Source organism: Lutra lutra, chromosome 13 (genome assembly GCF_902655055.1).
Source record: "Lutra lutra chromosome 13, mLutLut1.2, whole genome shotgun sequence".
NCBI lineage: Eukaryota > Metazoa > Chordata > Mammalia > Carnivora > Mustelidae > Lutra > Lutra lutra.
In genome coordinates, this window is record NC_062290.1 from 50,532,842 (window position 1) to 50,554,921 (window position 22,080).

Here is a 22,080-nt window from a genome sequence, read left to right on the forward strand (position 1 = left end):
ATTCCACAGGGCTATATACCTTTTTTAGTGAAGTAGATTTTCTTTCAAATGGATACTGATTTATACAAATTCAAACTGCTTAATTGTTTAAAAAAACAAATGCATATAGATTACCATCATCAGTTAAAACATATGTTCGTAGGTACTTATATAGATGGAACAATGTACACTATTTGGTCATGCATTATTTTTATATTTAAGATAATTTTTTTTTCTTTGGGGGAAATTATTTCTGAGTCTTGTCTTTCTTATACTCATGGTTATGAAATGAGGCTTTTTAAAAATGCTTTTATATTTTTTCTTGTACGTGAATTGTATCGTACAACCAGCTTTTTGGCCTTTTCTGCTTTTACTGTGAATAACTCTGAGACAGATGAGTACTGGAACAAAGCACTCCCAATTCTGTCTGTGAGAAATCTGTTGACACCTGAACTGGCTTCTATTGGAATTTGTTTTTGGCTGATCTTTACATGACCTTTGAAATCCTGGCATCTGACCTACCTCGGGCTTGGACTCTGTGGCTCTAAGCCTAGCTGCTTCAGGGACTTTGTCTTCCCAATCTTGAATTTTCTGGACCTCTCCATCTGTCTTAACCCTCTGGAAGCCAAACTATGAGGAGCTAGTATTTTCTGGACCTCTTAGCCAGCCTTTTACCCTATGAAAAATCAGCTATGTAAAGCAAAATACCACACACCATTTCTTAGTGGTTGTCATGTCCCCAGTGTATGTACCGGTGCTGAAAGTTATGCTCACTGAGGGGAAACCATGAGCAAAACTGGAAAATGCAAGATACTGAGAAACATTTGGTATTGTGTAAAAAAATTTTTAAAAAGAGCCTCAGCCAGATGATTCAATATTTTACTTCAAGAGTTTTTCTGGATGAGAGATGGCTGAAGTTAACAGAGAGCTAGATTGAAATTTTAGAAAATGTCCAAGACCATGTAGTCCAAAAATAATATTTTTAATAATACATTCTTTCACACTCTGATGCACTTTCTTGGTTCTGGCTTGGGCTATTGACAGATGTGCCAGCATTCTCCTGGGGAAAAAATGGAGTCCTCACAGGGCTTCTGCCCAACTGGAAAAGGGAAATTCCAGCCATCTCTTAATAAAGCATGTGCTCCAGAGATTTGCAACTCAATTTTGTAGACCTAATGAGTTTGAAGATGACTGGAATAAACATTGAAACTTTGGTAGCAGCTTAGCCGAATTCTGGCTAATCTCTATGTCCTCTGTGGTTTGCCCTTCACAGATGCAAACTCCTCACAGCTATTGCTAACCAAGATTATTAGTGCCATACAAAGCCAATTGAAAACAAGTCGAGTGACAATCCTTGTTGTGTATCTTTAATTTACAAAGGGAAATTCTCTGGGCAGTTTTCATTAGCTTCTAGCAAGTTTAATTGGATGAAAACATTGCTTTCATGATCTTTGATACCATGTGTTGGTACAAATTAAAGCATAGCAGCTTCTAGTCACGGAATTTTGCCTCTCAAATGCCTCCAGAGGGTTAGACTAGACAAAGGGTCCTTAACAGAATTATTATAAACCTCCAAGGGTACAAATTGATACTTGTGAATATCAAGATTCAGTAGCAAACAAAGGAACAAAAGTTCAGATAAACACATGCATAATCAAACATTCATGAGAAACATATAACGTGTTCAAGATAGATATTACATTTAAGGGTTCTGTATTACATGAAATGGTGACAGGCACTTTTATGGAAAGATTTGTTATAATGCATCACAGTATATGAATCTTGTCTATGTGGTATCATAACACATTGACAGTTTGCTTACTGATTTGAATTTGTATAATCACTGATGGCCTATTAACCAAATTTGATCAATAGGAAGCATTCAACCCTGGTTATTTTGTTTATGATAACATTGATTATCCCGATGAAGTAATCCTTTGGCCTGAGAAATAAATTAATCTCCTGCAGTTTGGAGAAGGTAGAGAGAAGGCAGCAGACTAAGATTTAATGTATTTGTCTAAGACGATAATCACAGAAATAGTCATGTCCAGATCTTCTGGTTGAAAAACACCGCTATGTTAATATTTCTTAGCTGGTCAGTTCCTGAAAGGCAGATCCTCACTAACCAAAACCACAACTTCCTAAAGCAATGCCAATTACTAAATATGCCTGCTTCACAGACCAGAATACTTCAATTGGCTTTTAAGGGTGTTCACTCTGCTATAGACATCAGCCATCTCTTTGTGAATTCTTTAAAAAAGAGCAAGAGGAAATCCTGAGGTAATTGTCACAGTCATGATAGTACACATTATCCACTTGCGCTATCTGGGACTATATCTGCCAAACAGAATGAATGTTGATGTCATCTACTAACTCTTCTTGGTGTTGATATATTCAGACTTATTGTATCTCCCATTGACTAGAGTCCAGTGGGTAGGCCTTAGAACATGCCTTCATGTTCTGAAAAAGGTCATCACCTTAAGCAAACAAAAAACACCTTAATGAAATGAGTCCAAGGATACATTTTTAAAACATAACGAATAGGTATCATGGATGGCTCCATTCCCTATTCCAGGGGTGATGGCAGACATCAGAGCATTGTGATCCAGGCATGTGGAAACCTTCATGAGAGTCATTCTGGCTACCACTACCAGCCCATGAAGATGAGTAGTTGAGTGGAAAAATTCGGGTCTTATTCTATGTCATGAGCTTTGGAAAGTGTTCTGGTCTTATTAGGAAAACATATCCAAATGATCTCTATGGGAATAATCTCCTTATCAATGGCAAGACTCTGTCATAATTCTTAGTAATTTGAGATTCTGATGGTAATACTTTGACTTGTCCCTGATTCCAGTGCATATGTTCTATTTAGATCATGCAGTTTCATATTTTATAATAATCGGTTCAACCAGGCAGCGGTCAAGTTAGCAGAAAAATTTTAAAGTTTGGAAGCATTCAAGTGATGTCTAGAAACATTTTAACCTTTTTTATATAAATTATGCATGAAATTAAAACATTACTAATAATTCATTTGCTTGAATAGTCAGAAACTTTAAATATGATATGTAGCTATTTGATTCTACTCCATTTTTTAATTAGAAAAAAATGAAATCATTTTTAGCATTAAAAATCTTTAATAATGTTTTAAATGAAAGATCATGCCAGTGGTTGTAAAGAACTAATTCTAATTTCCAGAATAAATCAGCAAAACACATTTTGCTGTTTAGAAAATGTTTCCTAAAAGAAAAAAAAAGGAGCATTTGTATGCAAGCACATGCTTCCCCTTCTTATGCAAATCTCAAAAATGTTTTAATTTTCCTGAACACTTAATTGACATTATACATAGCAGTGAAGGATTCATACAGAATCACGTTTATGTGAAAGCAAAAGTTCCTGTTGAGCAGTGCAGACTTGAAAGCCAAACCAGGACATTATAATCAGCAACTGAATAAACATTGAAGTAAAACGTGTGCTATAGCGATGGTGGTGAATTAGGGTGATTCTTAGTGGTTGCATAGGAGACAGATGATGAGAAAAGATGTTTCTTGTACCCTGTGGCAGTGCTGTTTTATCTCTTCTATTGTCCCCAAATGTTTATGGTAGATGACAGAGTATTTCTTCCATCTCTTCCTTTTCTATGTCTGGCCAACTAAAGAGAAAAATTCTTTATCTCTGATCATGCTTCAGACAACTTGCAGAATGCTCCCCAGATACCAGTGGACCTCTGTGGGCAGAGATTGGGAAGGTGGGCTCCAAGGGGCTCTAGGCATTCTGGAGTACCATGCTTATGGCTCTTTCTCTTCTTGCTTCCTGACACACGGCTCCATCAGCTACCACTTCTCCCTCTGAACCGAATGGGAGAAAGCTTAATAGATTTCAGATTTTGCCCCTTTGTGGTTTTAATTCTTTTGATTCACAGAAGGCAAGATTTAATTCTCCCTTTAACTGTAAAATTGAACTGGATTCCCTAGGATCTGGCTAGAAAACCATTCTAATTATCATACTTTGTTCAGAACCATTAACCTTTCTAATTTGTCCTGATCTCATGTTCTCAAATTGGATGCAAAACTCCCCAATTCACCTCTCCCTCATAGCCCTGCCTCTCTAGAACACCATCTTCTTCATGGATCTGGACAGGCTTACTTGAAGGCCTTAATGAATCATTCAATCTTTCGTAGTAGTGCCCACATCTTCTTTATTGAGACTTGCCATTGTGAGATGGCTCAAACACATAAAAGGTAAGGAGGGATCGGGATCCAGTGAACATATTTTTATATCACCTTGGTTCCAAGAAGCACAGACTGAGGCAGAATGTGCAGTAAAGAAAACTCAGGTCTAGAATGGGTCCTCTGGGTTTGAATCCTGGGTGCCACATACTGGCTAAGTGCTCTTGGTAAGTTACTTAACCTTTCTGGGCCTCTAAACTCTCATCTGCAAAATAAGGGTTAACATTCTAGGGTTAGTGGAAGGAATAAATGTATCAATTTATGTAAAATAAAATCCTAGGGTTACTGGGAGGAATAAATATATTGCTATATGTAAAACACTTGGACGTGTGCCTAGCATTTGGTAAAGCACAATGTAGGTATTTTCTACTCTTACTTAAAACTGAAATGTAATGGAAAGCTTAATAGATTTCAGATCTTGCTCCTTTGTGGTTTTAATTCTTTTAATTCACAAAACGCAAGATTTAATTCTCAACATGAATACAGTTAAATCACCCAATGCTCATCATCTATCTATCTATAGAGAGAGGAATATATGTGTTTATATATACTATATAATACACACACACACAGACATACACTCACACACACATACACATATATGTGATATATCCCAGTCTCTGCCCACGGAGGTCCATTGGTATCTGGGGACCGTTCTGCAAGTTGAAGCATGATCAGAGATAAAGAATTGTTCTCTTTCCCTGGCCAGACATAGAAAAGGAGGAGATGGAAGAAATACTCTGCCATCTACCGTGAAGCTATATATATATGTGTATATATACACATACATATGTATATGTATATATAAATTTATATATATATATATATATATATATACATAAATTTAAGTAGTATACAATATTTCACATGTTCTAATGTCACCCTACTATATATATTCTTTGGTGACTCACTGTTACCCTCAGCATTATACTATGAGCTTTATTTATACTGATACAGGTGGCTCTAATTAATTCATTTCTAATGAATTCATTCAAGTATTCTAGTATGTGAATATACCACAGTTTTATTATTGATTCTCTTGTTAATAAACATGTATGTTACTTTTAATTTTTCCTGTGAAAACACAGCTGCCATGAACGTTCTTTAGATGTCCCTTTCTTCTTGTGCCTCATGCTTTCTGTCACGTACATACACAAAGGAATGGAAAAGCCGAGTCTTAGAATATATGTAGCTTTTCTACTCTCTTAGACAATATCAAGTTGTTCTTTGAAGTTGTTAAGCTAATTTGCTCTGCAGATAGCTATATTTAAGACTTTCCATTGCATCACAGATTCAACAAAAACCAATGCTTAGCATTTTCAGAGGATCCAATATTTTGGTGAATGTCATATTTTGGTGAGTATCATAGTATGAATGATTCTTCACAGGGTATGTTTTGAAATATTTTTATTCTTGTCCAATTTGGCATTTTTACTTAGGTTTACTGACCATTCAGATTTTCTCTTTTGTGAATGTTACTTGTGTATATTCTATGTTGTCTTGTTCTTGATTTTATAAAATATTCCTTATACCAATAACTTGTTGTTTATATGTTTCAAATATATTCAACAATTGCTTATATTTTCATTAAGTTTTTAGTGATAGGATACACACAACTTTAACATTTTAATATAATCACCAATTTTAGTATTTTTTAATAATTTAGGATTTGGGAATTTTTTCTAATAAACATTTTGTTTATGCTAATGTGAAATAAAACAAAATACAACATGTATTTTTAACATATTTATCTTGAAAATATGCATGGAAGAGGTTTGAAATAGAAATCTGATAGAAATGTTGAAAGTGCTGCTATAGACTCAATGTCTGTGTCTCCCCAAAATTCGTATATTGAAATCTTAACCCCTAAGGTGATTTTATTAGAAGGTAAGGCCTTTGGTAGGTGACTAGACCATGAGGATGAAATGCTCATGAATGGACTAGCATTCTTATATATAAGACCCCAAATAGCAAACTTGCCCATCTACCATTTATGGACACAGAGAAGGCAGCCATGTATGAATCAGGAAGTGGGCTCTCAGCAGGTGCCAAATTTGCTAGTACCTTGGTCTTATAATTTCCAGCCCCCAGAACTGTGAGGAGTAAATGTTCATTATTTATAAGCCACCCAGTGTCTGGTATTTTGTTCTTAAATAGATAAATTCAAGTGGCTTCTACCATGTCATGTTACTTTAGGCAACTTTTTTCATCCTTTCTACTTTGCTCTTCACAAAAATTCAGTTATTCTATAACAATTTTGCCAAGAATTTCCTAAGTAATAATAAAAGTTTAAGAGACTATGAGTTCTTCTACAGGCACAAACACACATACACACACCCACATAGACTCAAGGCAGCAGTCTAATTGTCAACATGGAAGGCATAGGGAAGAAAATACAATCCATGGAGTGTGACTTCCTCTTCACTTGGAATCCCATGGGGATCAAACTTATTGAAGATGCTCTCCTGATTAAAATGACAATCTCTCTAGAATCAGTATGCAAAACACTCCCTACAGCCTTCATCCAGATCCTTCAAGTGTTTTGATAAATAACATCCTCTGATGGAGTGTGTTTTGAAAGGGGATCTAACTAGGGAATGAGAGAAGAATGAAGACTAACCTGGAAAGAGGAGGACAATTATCAAACAGCAAGCAGCCTCCGTATAAATAATGTGTATCTCTCCATGACCCATGCTTTGGCAGCCAGTCGCTGCTTCACTCTAGCAAGCTGAGGTCTCTCCTCCTGATTAGGTCACCTCCCTTGATGATCATAATTCTTAGTGTCACAACAACACAGAAACAACAATAAAGCAAGGATAACAACAAAGCCTTCTGGGCATTGACATCGCTTTCATCTCTACAACTTGCATGGTTTTGTAAATTGTCTCCACTTTGTAAATGTGCAGAAGCAGACTACTGGGTTTCTTTTCAAAGTGGAACTTTTATCTAACAAATGATGCCATCAAAATCAGACAGTAGTAGGGGATCCTTTACCCCTCTCCTGGCAAAGCACTTTTATCATTATTCTCCAACTGATAAGTTTGAACTGTTTGCTCCAGAGGGATTAGACAGGATATAGTTCATTTTTAAGGATGCTCTGTTGGTTCATTGTGAAGTGTGGAAATTCTCTACTGAGTCTGGACAGGTAAGTAGTTCATAACGATAATTCAAAGCCTCTCCTTCCTGAAACGAATATGCATTTATCTCAGTTACTCAGTTTGAGATAAAATACGAATGCAGTTGCTATGGAGCCTTACAGTTTCCTAAACTTCCCGGCAGGCTCTAACATCCCACCCACCAACATTCTCCTTGTAGGTTCTTCTCCATATTTAGCTGTGTATGGAGAGCTTCTCTCCCATCCTTCCTTTGATACCTATGGGAAGCAAACACTCAGGCCATTTCTTTTGCAGGGAAACAGATAGATATATAAGAAATGACAAACTTGGGGACGTTTAAAAATATTCCAGCCATGCTTCTTGATTAATAGTCCCTGATTCCCTTCTGAGATGGTAACTAGACACCACATTGTTTTTATGGCTCCAAGAAGACCAATTTTTCCCCAGTATAGACTGAGGAGACAATCCAAGGGAGAAATATAAATGTCTGTTTTTCTCATTTGGGCAATTTCCGTGTCTGGGGATTTGCACTGGATAATACTCATTTTCTAAAGCCTCTACACCTCACTGAAAAACGCTTTGAACATTTCTTACCTATCCGGACAATCAAGTAGATTCTTTGAGTTCCCCATCTGTTACCTAAATGTTTTATGTGGGGTGAAACATATTATTGGTATCTTGGAAAATTCTTCATTGTTTTTATTTAGGACAAAATGGAATTTGTAACTTAATAAAACAGGTGCTCCCTATACTCTACCTCCTACACATACACACACACAAATTCTGTATGAATGTAGGCTTCATCATAGTGCACTATAAAAGAAACAAAAATCTGTAGATATTGTAAAAGCATTGTTATTATAGCTGCTATATACCTCATGATTTTTTTTACACAACCTTTGTTTTAAATATTTAAAGTATGGAAACAGAGCTTCTGATTTTATTAATATGGATTTAAATATTTCAGGTAACTTTTTTTTAATTCATCATAAATTTAGTATTCATTATCTCTGGTAAGATGTGCTATCACTGATGATAATATTAAAATTAAGTATCATTTTTTGGACTATTAAATGATGAAGTTGAAAGTTAATCCAGTGACATGCAAGTAGTAGTTCATTCACCCTACTCACTCATGTTAGCTTTCTGTTCCTCATTAAAATTATTTATTCAGATTGCATGGTGTGTGTTCAAAAGCAAACCTAAGTAAGCTCAAAAAGTTATATGTATTGTTTAAATGTTGATTTTCCTGGATTCAGAGCCTGTTCAGCTTAAATTGGGTCTTAGAGAAATTAATATTCAAATTACACATGAGAAAAACTAGATTCCAAAGTTTCAATTACTTTGTACAGACCCATGAAAACCCTGGTTTCTGCATTTCTCTATAAAGGTAGGCATCAATGGACACCATCTCTGTCACTAACGAGTTGGCTGATTCTTAGGAACTTTTCTACCTTCACTTGCCATACCTGAATTCAAAATATGGAGGCCAGCTAGATACTTTCTAAAGTAATACTTGTCCTAATATTTTGATCCTAATATTCTGTGATTGCATTAATATGTATTCCACCATGCCTACTTGCCTTCTTAGTTCAGATGTTCAGATTAAAATTAAGAGCTCTTACCCCCCAGAAGGACTAATTCTGCAATTAGAACTGGGGATTCTTGAACACTAATGGGGAACAGTTACCATATGAGTTTTCAGATAAAAAAGAGTATTCTAACTTATGTGTTTGCACTGCATATGGTACAAATTTCAGGTATAGAAATAGAATTCTTCTAGTTTCCTCTCCAGAGTTGAGGAGTAAGCAGTCTTTCTGTGGAATATTAAAAATGCAATATCAATTTTTGGCTAAGTAATTTGATCATTTAGACCATTAATCAATGCAGTTTTCAGAGTGCATTGAATAACTGGTGATCAGTGATATGGCAAGCGTATTCAGTCAATGGTCAAGACATGCAGCAAGATGGTAGGCAGAAAGAGCAATTAGAAATCTTAAAGTGGTTTGATATCGCTAAGATGTTCTATTACCATGGAACCAATAAAAGAAATGACTAAGGTGAAAATGGCATACAGGGTGAGTGTTCAAACTTTTCTACTTTAGGGAAGACAGACCCATATGTGAATACTTCAGAGATGTTCAGGAAAGACATTCAGAAATTAGTTTATTCCTGCAGTTGACACATATGATAATTACATCAAACAAACCCTTGGTGATGGGCAAAATGAGACCGAGTATTCAGTTGCTACATACTTTCTACTAAAAGTGTGATCCATTGATTTGCTACATGGCAACACATGCCTGTGTTAGAAATGCAGAATCCCAGGCACCATCCCAGGCAGAAATGCATGGCAACACATGCCTGTGTTAGAAATGCAGAATCCCAGGCACCACCATTCTCCAAAATACAAAATTAGAATCTGCTTTTAACAAGATATATATACAGTTTAAGCTTTGTGAGGCACTTGTTTGGAAACTTTTGCACTTTAAAAATCGTGTTTTCCAAAGTCAGGCCAGAATAGCTAATAATGAACTATTTGAGGGGAAACATTATGACAAACTTCTTTAGCATGGAGGACACCTTTCTTCAGAAGAGGTATTTTCTCCATCTCATTTCCCCTGGAGGCCAGAGGCCAGCAAGCTAGATAATGTTGCCACCAGGAGCTCCTGCTCTCCCCCCCATATCTGGCCTTTTCCTACTCTGAGATTTGCATTTTGGGGGTTTCCTTTGGGAGAGTAACAAAGCTACCAGCTTCCTTATTCTTCACCCCAAGAACTTTAAGTCAAATCCTATCAATAGGCAGCACCCCACCACTGAAAATTTAATTTTTTAAGGAAATAAAAAGTGATTATTTTCCAAGAAGATGGAAACTTGGGGCATTTTGGTTTTGATTTTGTTTTTTCTTGATTAAAAAAAAAAAAAAAAGATCCGTTGCTTCTTGTCAACATCTGTGACTCAATCACAGAAGCTTCTCTTTCCCTGGCCAAAATGGCTTTTTATTTCTGGACTTGAGACAAATTCTCTTCCCTTTATAATACACACTAAACCAGATTCATTTTCCTTGCTTTTGTTGAATCTCCGAGAACCATGATCCTTTTTATAGCACTCATCTGAATGTATAATACACTCTCACTTGTGACACTGATTCTTACTGTCTTGCCCCTAGAAAGCAGCAAGTATGCCTCATCGCTGCATATTCCTTTTGCTTAGCACAATTCCTGACCCACAAGAAGGATTTAATAGTATTTGCTGATTAAAGAAACAAAGGAATATGAGACTCAAAGAGGTTAAGTAATTGCTCAAAATGTCACACAGACATGACATGTTTCTAAATATAAATTCTGCACTGTTGCTTCTACACCAATGTTTTTTCCAACCTGGCTGTGTCCCAAACCAATTAAATCAGAATCTCTGGATATGGAATCTTCGTATTGGTATAGTTAAGGTCCTCCAAATATTCTAAGTAGAACTAGGGTTGAGAGCCACATTCTATACGTTGCACTCTTGTCTAATATAATGGTATAAAATCTTCTAGTATAATAAAGCACAGTAATTGAGGAAGTCAAAATAAACTTACAAATTGGTAGAAAGGGGCGCCTGGGTGGCTCAGTGGGTTAAAGCCTCTGCCTTCAGTGCAGGTCATGATCCCAGGGTCCTGGGATCGAGCCCCACATCGGGCTCTCTGCTCAGCAGGGAGCCTGCTTCCTCCTCTGTCTCTGCCTGCCTCTCTGCCTCCTTGTGATCTCTGTCTGTCAAATAAATAAATAAAATCTTTAAAAAACAAACAAACAAACAAATTGGGAGGAAAACACAAGGAATGAAAAATGCCTAGTCTCATGTAATGAAATTTCAAAAGGAACTTGCTACCTATCTTTTGAAAAAAAAAAAACAACTATTTGAAAGTTTTTTTTTTTTTCTTTAAAGTAGGATATACTTATTCTATATATTCTGAGGAGGCACAACTCAATTGTATGTGGGCAAATTGCAGGAAGGCAGTTTGGGGCTCAATATGAGGAAATAGCTTTTTAGAATTGAACACTCCAAATATGTTGGTCCATGTTTAGAGGTGATGAGGACTAGGCTGTTAGAGATGTTTTGGTAAATCTTGCTGGGTGGGCTGGTAAGGTACAAATGCTGAATTAGGATAGTTAGAACCCAGCTACATGAATGACTCTGTGATTTCATATATCCCAGAATATCTATAAATTTAAAATTTATAAAATTTTAAAAATTCAGTAATAATATATATAATATATATAACATATATAATATATATTATATAATATATAATACTAAAATTTGTAGATTTAAAATTTATAAAATTTTAAAAATTCAGTAATAATAATACTAAAAACGATGATAGTGAATATTTGTTAAAAGTTTATTGTGGGCCAAGAACTATCTTAAAGAATTTATACTATCATATTAACTCTTATAAGTCTAAAAAAAAACTTGATCTTGCTGGTATAATTAATAGCCCCAAACACAGACACAGATTAGTAAACCTGCACAAGGTAATTAGCCAGAAATTATTAAAACAGAAATTCAGACTCAAGCAGTCTAACCTTGAAGTCTAGTTTCTAGGTCATTTGTTTCTAATCATCCATACAGATTTTCATTATTTATCAAACAACTGGATGCTATCTTCTGCTATTTTTTAGACATGCATATATCCAATCTACATGTTTTCAGGCAGAAAAATAAATCATTAGGGAAGAAGAGATTAAGTTTAATTCTTCTTTTAAAAATTGAGAGACTATGACTGTATATTTGAAATAGCAAAGGATGAAACTTTTTTGTTGGTTTAAGATATTAAAGAGATATGCTTGATCTTTCTTTTGAATGACTGAAAGACCAGTTCAGGTGCAACTTTTCAAAACCTCAACTCAGGAATTTCAATAAAATAAAAATATCTAATGATCTTCTAAATAACATCACCAACAATTTTTAAGGATAATACTTTCTTTGTCTGAATCTTCCTAGATTTTTTTGTTATTAAATCTTCACTAAGCCCACAGTTGAATTACTTTTTGTTCTTAGATGCTAGTATGAGTTTTCTTATATGTATCATGTGATTAAACATGTTGGATGTGTATGTCTCAATAAGAAACAGGTGCACTGGGGATCGTATTATATAATGACCTTTCCGAAACCTATATACCCTCCAAGGGTAAATAATAAGGTAAATATCTTTGCTTTTCAGTCAGAAAAAAAAAAATAGAGTATCTTCCTGATTAACTTTGTGAACTTTTGTAGCTTATCTTTAATACCTCAGTTTTCGCCTCTCTAAAGTGGAAAAAATTGTGCCAACTTCAACAGATTCGATGAGAGTGAAATGCAAAAATTATCTAAAATACTTGGCATAGTTCCTGATTCTCAACATATGTTAAGCAAGTTTTGATTGCCTTTCTGGTTCCCTCTTTTATTCTTTGTTTCATCATCTTAAAAATGGAGTCACTGAAACTCCACAACTTAATCCATAGTGGGGTCATGAAGATAAAAGTGAATTAATATATGTTCAAATGCCATGAAAACTATCATTTACTATTTGCACTGATCACTGTTAGTCATCTCCCTTTTAATTATTTACTTGCCTATCACTTTTGGTTTACTCTTACATTTTGAGTCTCCAGAAATAAGTAAAGAGCATGTCTTGGGGCAACTGAATGGCACAGTTGTTTAAATATCTGAATCATTATTTTGGCTCAGGTCATGATCTCAGGGTTGTGAGATTGAGCCCCACATCAGGCTCATTGCTCAGTGGGGAGTCTGCTTGGGATTCTTTCCCTTTCTCTCTCTCTGCCCCCCGCCACTTTCTCTCTTTCCCACACACTCTCTCAGTCTCTCTTTGAAATAAATAATTAAATGAAAACTAAAATATGTGTCTACTCTGTTGAAGACACTATAGAAATATTACTAAGAAGAAAAAAAAATCTTCATAAAGTTTAATACATCCCAATGTTTTCCCAGGGAGACAAAATACTAGAATGCGGAAGAATGTTGCTGTAGTAATTGTCATTTACATGCCGTTCAGATCTGTTCTCATCTCCCACACAGATCCAGTATTAAGCAGCAATGGAGGTCACCGTATAGCCAAAGAGTATCTCCCTTCTTCCCTGCTTAGTCCTACGTGGGTTTAAGTTCCCTGTTGCCATTGTCTATAGGAAGTGAATATTTCTACTGGTATCAGGGAAATTGACCCATTTCTCCTCTTATTCCAGTTTATTAAGGCCAGGCTCATTCAATTCTCTTTCTTCATAAATATCTACTTCTTCTCCATGTATACATTATTTTGATTCCTTTTGGAACTTTTACTACAATGATGAACTGCTTGTGCTTGCATTTTTCTTTACTAGAAACACATAAAGAGAAAGGATGCAACTTTGGTGTGAAGTTAGACCAATGGCTTTTAATAATAAAAGCATTTTTCCCTGAATAAATCATGTTTGCATTCATCTGAAAAAGAGAAGAGCTATGTTTGACAAACCATATTTTGATTATGAAGTTCTCAATAAATAGGACAAAGAACAGACTGAGGAAATATGTTTTGTTTAGGAGTACATTTATAAAATTATTAATAAAAGGAATATTGACTTCAAATAAAAGGCATAGTGCCTAGTTATTTTTTATATACATCATCAATAACTACAGATAGGTTTCACCCCAATACTTTAGGCTAACAGAAATAATAGACTTAACTTTCCCAGGGAGTAGGAGTGAATTCTCATGTAACTAATTTAATGAAACTGATTAATGCATCATCACAGATCAAAATAATAGTTTGGCAAATATGTCCTTCTGTACATGATTTTTTAAAAAACTTTTTAAAAAATTTCAGTCAGCTGGAATATGCAATTTATAGGAACAAAGATATCTTTTGTTTAGCCAAGAGGGGAAAAAAATGCTACATATTTTCTGGCAATAAGGATCAGTGCCTTGAATTTAGGAGTAGGAAGAGAGGGGTTTAGTCCTACAATTTGGAAGGCACAGTGTAGAAGTGTAAAACTTCTCCTGAGTGTGCAATTTTATATTTACCTGTGATCCAGATCCTCATTTTGAGAGCCCATTTAGAAACAGACTAATTCGTTTAGGCCAGAGGAGCAGGCTTACCCACCAAAAATCATGCAAAATCATCAGGAATTTTAAACCTTAGCCAAGAGAAGTAAACTTCAGTGTCACAGTATCCACAGTTTAAAACCAATAAGGGCTTCTTCAAAAAGTACTCAGGCGATTTAAGAACAGAATTCATCCAGAAATCATCCTGATAATTTTCTCCCCTAAACAGAATATAAATTGGTGGTGATTTTCTATTTCCCTGATGCTATTTCAAAAGTAGTTTTCATATCTTTGTTATAACAGTTAGTGGTTTATCCTGAGATTGATCTGTATTTTTTTAAAGGTTTGTTTTGTTTTATTGATTTTTTTTCTTTTTCCTTTTCTTTCTTTCTCCAAGTTTTGTTTGTTTTGTAACAAAGCAATGACATATTGAAAAGAGCCTTTTTGCTCAGGTAGAACTGAGTTCGAGTTACTCTCCTGCCTGTGTGATTTTGTACTAGCTTTCTAGACTTTCTGAATCTCGAAATTCTCATTTATAAAACCTGGGTAATAAAATCTATCTTGCAATGCTAGAGATTAAAGTCAGCATAATACCTGACACTTAGCCAGTGCTTTACTCTCATTATCTGAGCAAATGAAATGAAGACCGACACTGATGAGAATCCAGCAAGGTGTGTTCTTCTGAGGCATAAGGGATGACTGATGAGATGTCTATGCATTTTTCAAATTCAAAAAATGTTTTCCAGATCCCTAAAATATCCCCTGATGCTTTGGATTATTGCAATAATAAAACAATAGATTTGAAGAAAAAAAAAAGCATTTGTTTATCTCAGCGACTCCTGCTGTTTTCCTTAAGAATTTCTTAAACTGTTCTATTTAAACTTTTTCTGAAACTTTTATTCCTTGTCCCACTCTTTTTTTCCCCTTCAGAGCACCCTTATATCAAGCAAGTGAAAGACAATTTATACTGAATCGTTCTAGCATGTCAGAGTTCTATTTAGCGTCATGGTGAATAACACGACAGCTCCCAAATCCCTGTCCTGTTTTTGGTCAGGATTTTCCATCCACAGTTCAAATGAAACTTCAGCATTTTCCTTAATGTCCAAAGCAATTTGGCAAACAGAATTTGGAAGAAGAACCTTTCTGCTTCTGCTATGCATGGCCCAGATGCTCCATAAATATAATTTAGCATCTCCATGGTGCATTCTGTGTGCACTCTGCTCATAATCATTGCTATGGCCATTAGCATAAAAATGCTTTTCTCCAGTCTTTTTTTCCATGCTTTAGCTTTGAAATTTTATCCTTATTCATAGTTCAAGAACTTTGCAAACAAATAAGATGCACCACAGAATACTTTAGGCAGCTTCGATCCCAGTACTAATCTGTACTTTGTAGCATGAAACGAAAATTAAGCAAGCATATGGCCCAAGACTGTAACAAAAATGATATTATGCCACAAAACATAAAAACAGAAATGTTTATTAAGGTCACTGACTCTTAAACTATTGTTGATTTCTCTTACAAAATTTAAGTCCAGTCATAAAAATAGACATATTTGTCCTGTTACATGTATTATATAGAATGTATGTGTAAATTAATATATGTATATTATATATGTCTATTTGTGTGTATATAGCATAGTGTACATTTGTCTCATCATATATATTTTACTTACTATGTATGAATTTAGTTAAGTGTATATATATATTTAATTTTATATATATTATGTATTTAGCTTACTGTATATATATAAAACATTAACATAGTATATTTATATATGCACATACATATATACTCATGTTTCTTTTTTCATTTTTATATTGATCCTATATTTTATATAAAATGTTAATAGAAATATCTGAAGGAAATTGCAAAGAAAAGGCAAGCATAGGTTTAGTAAGGAGAAATGTATACCTAGAGTCCTTTATAAGTTTATAAATGTGAGGTAAACATTTGTTGGGAAACAAGTAAAGAGAGGGACACAGTCTGTCACAGAAGCCACGGTACTCACAGGAGAAAACCAAGTAATTTGCCCAGCACAGATTTTTCTCATTCTGAGCCTTGAGGGCAGCTTTTTCTGTGAAGTATAAAAAAATATAAAAGATGAAGTAGACACAGAGAATAATTTTTTTTTAATATACATATTTTGACCATTGAGATCACACACAAAATATATAACTCCTAATGTGCAGACTTTTTTTCTCCGATGGATCTCTTGGGCAAAATACAAGAAAATGCAAATCTTTGAGTCAAGGTTTCCTCTATGGAATATTATAACCATGTTCAGAAGTGCCCTATATTTTAATCTTATTTCACTTAACAGACATAATTTTAAATATCTGAGTGAAAATCACATTTGGGTAAGAGAGGGTCTCTATTTTTAAATAATATGCTGTTTTTATTTATAATCTCACAGTTGGGCCCATTGATACACAGAAGTTCTCAATTTTAATGAAGTTTATAGAAAGGAAGCAGGGGTAAAGACAACCAACTCATTAAAAAAAAACAAAAATGTTTACTTTATAAAATAATGGTAACCACATAGCCCATAAATCTGTCAATATGTTCTCAATATCATCAGTTGTCAGTAAATACGAATTGTGATAACTATCAGATATAACTACACATCCATCATAATGACTAAAACAGAAGACCACACATGCATTTATTAGAAGAAATATATACAAGAATATTAATAGCAGCATTTATCATACTGGCTGCAAAATTGAAACCATCTGAATGTCCATCCACAGTGTAATGGATACATGTGTTGTGGTATATTCATTCCATGAAATTTGATATCACAATAAAATTTCACAAACTCCAGCTACATAAGACAATATGGGTTTCCCTCACAAACATAATGTTAAGAAAATCAGACCTACAAAAGGACATATGATTCTTTTATGTACAGTTCAAAAATAGGCATCAGTAAGTTGTACAGAGAAAAGACAGAACACTAGTTTAGCTTTAGGTGGTGATTGGGACATAATGATGGAGGAAGCTTGAGGGAAGTTTCCAGGGTGCTGGTAATATTTGACTCATGGCTGTGCTGATGGGAAACTTTAGCTGTATACTTACTATTTGTGCATTTTTTGGTAATTCAACATAAGTTCTTAAAAATTTCAAAATTAAGGGAACTTCCTATATAGACTAAATCAACTTCATTAATAAAGCAAAAAATGAAACAGAGAATAAAGCCTCCAAAGTGTGTGCAACTTTGCTGTGTATGGCAATTCCTCACAGTTACTCTGATGGCTGTCCTTCATATTCACCTCTCTTACGGCACTGATTCCACTGTGTTGCATTTATCTGTTTTATCTTTGTCACTTTGATTAGCTTGGAAATTCCTTTTGGGAAAGGAAGGCAATATTACAAATATAGGAAACACTTTTCTGTGCTGTGCTGTGCTGTGCTCTTTAGAAATGGGCCTCCAAGCAAGGCGCATCTTTCCTGTGGTGTGTGCTAGAATCCCTCTACCCAGCCTCCTGGTACCTAGAAACTATCACTGAGCCCATTCCAGTAAGCGGGTCTGGACTCCATGACTCTGCCTTCAAACCTACCCACTCCTACCACCATCAAGACTGGGCAAAGTGTGGACTCTAAAGCTGCAATCATATGATTTCTCTTGGAATATTGTGAGATGGGTTCAAAACTAGAAGTCAGTGATCTGTTTGTTTCTGGTCATGAGAAAAATATGTGTTTTCTTAGCTAAAACAAACTTTCTTCTGTGAGGTGCATGGTGGAACAGAAAGACTAGTTAGCATATAGAACTAAAAATGAAACAGAGAAATAAAGATGAGACCATGATACCTTGAAAGCTGGAGAAAAGTAACTTCCTTTGTTTAGATCTTTTTCTCCTTCTAAGTAGCTCCATGTAAAGCCAAACTACTCTTCTTGTCTTACCAATAGACGCATCATTTTAATTTAATGCAGTTTCACCGTCTTCTATTACTTGCAAAACCAAGCCAAATCCTCACCTGAAAACATATATATGTTGTTCCAATACTTTCTTGAGGTTTGGAAATTCAATCCGTATATGCATATTTATCTTTAAAATTCATACTGCATTGATTTTGTTTTTCTGAATTTAAATAAAGTCACATCATGATGTCTTACCTCCCTCAGATTAACCACAGAATAAAATCTGGTTTTCTAAAAGGTGAGGTTCCTGAAAGCAAGGGAATCTTCATCTTTTAGTCCCAAAATTTAGTCGGATTTGATAGAAAGAAAACTTCCAAGAATGTTGACCGGATAAATGAATACATAATCCTCACATGCAGAAAGTTTACCCAACTGTGTGATGGTGGCATTGGCTGTTCTAAGGGAAGAATTTAGGATAAAACTTTGGGGGTTTGTTAAAGGGTAAGGTAAACTCTTAACAGGAATGAAGAGGAAGGAGCCTGGGTCATTTCCTTCGGCTGAGAAACTGGCTCCGTAATTCCAAAAATAACATCAATTTTGAAAGGTTTATTTGATGTCCAAATAGTAGCCAACTTTTCAAAAAAATACTTCTGTGGATTCAGAGAACAAAATGTGGCCGTTAAAGGAGGCTGTTTGGAAGTTTACATTTGAAAAACAAATTTCCTCTCTTATTTCTGCTTACATTTGTTCCAGAATGCCTAATTTTAAGGCTCGTGATTTGCTGAGGTAATGTGGCAGCCCGAGTTGTCCATACAGCTGTGTGTTTATGTCTGAACTACAGACAGGAGGATGTGTCCATAAAACATGAGAATATGATTACCAAAACTTGGAAATGAGCAACACTCTGTAAGCAGACACATGATAGGCAACGCTCGACCTACCATCGGCCCTGGATATCAAAAATAGTGCAGAACACTCAATTTCAATTTTAATTTCCAGAGGGCTTAATTTATTGAAAACTAATAAACAGCTGTTATTTATTATTTATTCCACCTTTATGCAGTCTCTCATCTTTCATTGAAACCCCATTGTTTCCTTAAGATAAGGAAAGCCTGTGCCAATAAGTAAGTAAGTAAGTAAGTAAGTAAGGCAGGCATACATTCTTACATGGCCAAAAAGTATCTCCTCTCTGTCATAACCACTTTTTTTGTTGTTGTCATTGTATTGGAAGGAAACTATAGGTGGGTTTAAGAGACAGGGAAAGAAGATGATGGAATGGAGTAAGACATGGATCTAAACTGTAGGATCCAAAGCACACTGATGCATCACAATCATTCCTGGGGTGCATGATAATGACAGTGTCAGAGATAATATTCAACTTAGTGCACATTTTATATCGTTTCCTTTTTAAAATGAATTCTGTACTTTGCTTTAAGATACATTTATGTGATGCTCTTCAAATTAACTTGCATTTTTCAAACCGTCTTTGAGAGAAGCTGAAGCTGTGGTCAGGATGCCAGAGAGGGGTCAAGTGCGGGAGCCATCACATTGTACTGAAAGTGAACTTCCTCCTTCATTTATCTGGCAAAAGGTAAAACGTTTTAAATAACTGAAATGAAAGGTTCTCGGATATCATTAGTGTCATTCTTCATGGCTAAACGAACATGAAAGTCTACCTCAGGCGTTTCTTATTTGCTCTTGAAGGATTATTGGCTTGCTGAAATCAAGTTGATGTGTCCAGTGTTTGGGACAAAAGTAGAGTTTGGAAATGACTGGGTTGTATACAAATTTCTGTTGTAATTTTATTAAACTCAGCTCTTCTGAGAAAATTGCTAACAGTCTTCAGGGAGGGCACCTGGATGGCTCAGTCGGATGGACAGTTGACTTCAGCTCAGGTCATGATCTTAGGGTCCTGGGATCCACCCCAGCATCCAGGTCCCTGAGCGGGGAGGAGTCTGCTAGTCCCAACACCCTTCCCCCTGCTCATGCTCTTTGTCTCTCTCTCTCTCTCTCAAATAAAAAAATTCCTTAGGTTAAAAAAAAAAAAAATTCTTCAGGAAATGTAAGAACTTGAAGGCATTCCCCCTTGAGGATGAGGAACAGGGATAATGAGAATAGAAAAAAGGCTAAAGTTGCCTTTCTGAAGGGTCTGGTCCACATGAGGTGTATATGCCTTATATGGCATAAGTGATGGGGATATGACACTGAAAGTTTCATGGTCATTTTTCCTTTTTATCTTCTGAAAGTTCCAAAAATCGTTCATCCCATTGAAAATGGTTGGTCTCAATTTATGTCTCTTTCTTCTAAGAGGAGCCATGCATTGAGCATACAGATGTTGTAATGCAGAACATGGATATATGATCTGATAAGTGATTATTGTTGTTCTGCTATTGTAGTTCTTTTGCTATATCTTAGTCCAAAAGACAGTTTATGTTAGAAGATAATGTTTAGAAGTTTAGATAATGTTAAGAAGTTTAGATGAATTTTCCACTGTTCATGATTTGTGATGCCATACAAAGGAATGGTTTATAACAAAACTGTACCCAAAATTCAGAACCTCTGTTGTTTAGGAAATACTTTAAATATAGGTATTGCTCAGAAGATGCCCAATTCCTTAAATGGATATAGTTGGATTTAAGTGGACTCCCTTTTTTATAGCTCAACATATGATAATTGTATAATTTTAGTTTTGTTTTTATTTTTATTTTATTTTTTTTAAGATTTTATTTATTTATTTCACAGAGAGAGATCACAAGTAGATGGAGAGGCAGGCAGAGAGAGAGAGAGAGAGGGAAGCAGGCTCCCTGCTGAGCAGAGAGCCCGATGCGGGCCTCGATCCCAGGACCCTGAGATCATGACCTGAGCCGAAGGCAGTGGCTTAACCCACTGAGCCACCCAGGCGCCCCTAGTTTTGTTTTTAAATAGAGGTTGTAGTGATTTGTTTTTGGAAGTAAAATGGTAGAATGATTATGGAGTGTAAAGTTAGATTTTAATCCTATCTACTAAGTGGGTCAGGAAATCTTTTAATATTTCAATATCCTGGCCTAAATAAGGATATGATATCTAATTCATAAAGTTTATGATGATCAGTAAGCTCTATAAAATGTTTAAATTCCCTGTCAGTGATAGTGATATATAAATGTTTATATATATTTTCCTTATACTTAGAAAGATACTTATATAATTCCACACATAAATGTGAATGAATATGCTAATATTAGGTAATAAGAGGTAATAAGAGTAAATAGTTATTGATAGCTTTTACCCTAAGAAAAGCATTTAGTGGAGATTTCTCACGTGATCCTTATTATAACTTTATGAGATAAGTGCTACTTTTGTCCCCACCTTACAGAAGATTATAATGAGGAAAGAAAGTCATTGTATACATGCCCATTTTTTAAAAAAAACATTCCTGGCAGTTTTTTTTTGTTTATTTAATTTTTTAAATTTTTCCTTCAGTGTAGTATCATTTTACTTCAACCAAAATAATGTCCTTAAACATTTATTACAGTTAAGCTCTGCTGATAGGAAATACCTCAAAATGCAATCTTATTTGGAAATAGGGCTGTTGCAGATGTGGTTCACTGAGATGAAGTCATACCAGAATTGCACGGGCATCTGCTCCAATAGATGACTTATGTCCATATGAAAGAATGACACGTGAAGACACATATACACACGCAGGAAGGACACCATGAAATCATGAAGGCAGAGATTTGGGTGACTGGCTCTTCTATAAGACAAGGAATGCTGAAAATGGCCAACAAACCACCAGATCTAAGAGGGCCGAGGGGAGAGGCATAGGGCAAAAATTTCTTTAATAACTCTCAGAAGGA